At 51.3% G+C, this 1,375-nt stretch overlaps 1 protein-coding gene across 1 annotated transcript in view; it reads left to right on the forward strand.

Annotated features, from left to right (window-relative positions):
* LOC115306330 (serum amyloid A protein-like) overlaps nt 1-1,375 on the forward strand; it is a 5,947-nt gene that overhangs the window by 817 nt on the left and 3,755 nt on the right. The window lies entirely within an intron of this gene.

Raw genomic sequence — 1,375 nt, forward strand, 5'->3', positions numbered from 1 at the left:
GGTTACTAGAGAAAGAGCAATCATCATTCTCAGCTGAAGCTTACGTTCGACTAGCAGAAACACAATAAGTCCTGCAATGGAGAAAATTTCCCGCAGACAAATTGTATAAAGTATGATTAAAGCTGTTCATCTTTTCTCCTTTCCCTCTCCCTTCATCCATCTCTTCCTCCTTTTCTTCCTTCCTCCTTCCACCTTTGCTTCCATTTCCTAACTGGATCGATTTTGAGACCCCTTCAGCTCAGCTCTCACTCTGCTTCCTCTCCTCAGTGACACTGTCCCTGTTCCCTACCCCTTCCTAGCCTTTAACTTGACGAGAAAGAAAGAAAGAGAAAGAAAGAAAGAAAGAAAGAGAGAAAGAAAGACGAAGGAAAAAGAAAAGAGAAAGCGGGGGCGGGGGGAACGAATAACATCTACCAAGCCTGCACTAGGAACTCAGCACCTTCATGTAATTTACGGTGACCAACTATCCTGGTTTGTTTGGGTCTGAGGAGTTTTCAGGGCCACTCTGAGTGCTCACTGGGGTAGTTCTAGGCAAACGGGGGCCCTTCTGGTCAAGCTGGGACCCGTGGTCACTCATTAGGACTTCAGAACCCCCGGGGAGGCAGACAGCGTCCCCCACTTGAAGGCGACAAAACTGGGGTTTAGAGCAGCTGAGTCCACTGTCCAGGGACTAACTGCCAGTCAGCAGGTGGCCGAGCAGAGGTTGGGACCAGAGTCCTTGCCGGGCATGAGGTCAGACTTCTTGCCAGGTAGGTGTGTCTGAGTATCACTTCCTAAAGCCGGGTGGCTATTGATCTCAGCTCCGTGTTGGCATCGCCTGCAGAGCATGAAAATACTGATGCCTGAGGTCCACTCCCGAGTCTGAGGTCTGGCCTGGGTGTGACCTGGTCACCAGACTTTCAGTTGCTCCCAGGTGATTGGAAGGTGCAGCCAAAGTGGCTGCTGGGCACGGCCCTACCACTTGCTTCCTCAAGCTGCCCATATCATTGGTACAGCTTGCTGAGAAAGTTTTCAGGATGTCATCGATGCCCCTAATACTCAGAGGGACTCAAGCCACAGTCATGTGCACTCATTCTGCAAGTATAGGATTCCTCGGCCTCGGGGCAGAAGTGCTATTTGTCTGGGCCTTTCCTGGAATCGGCCTCCCTGTCACCTCTGCACTCACCCATGTCCCCTGGACCTCATCACATGTGGCTTCATTTGACAACAGTGCTTCTTACCTGAGAGCAATCTGGGGCCCTGGGGACAGCTGACAATGCCTGGGAACTTTCTGGTTGTGACCCTCAGGGACTATGTTGCCCACATCCAGTGGGGAGAAGTCAGGGATGCCGCCTTACATCCTACAGTATCAGGACAGGCCTGAACAACAAAGAAT

The sequence above is a fragment of the Suricata suricatta genome, chromosome 11 (assembly GCF_006229205.1).
Source record: "Suricata suricatta isolate VVHF042 chromosome 11, meerkat_22Aug2017_6uvM2_HiC, whole genome shotgun sequence".
Taxonomy (NCBI): domain Eukaryota; kingdom Metazoa; phylum Chordata; class Mammalia; order Carnivora; family Herpestidae; genus Suricata; species Suricata suricatta.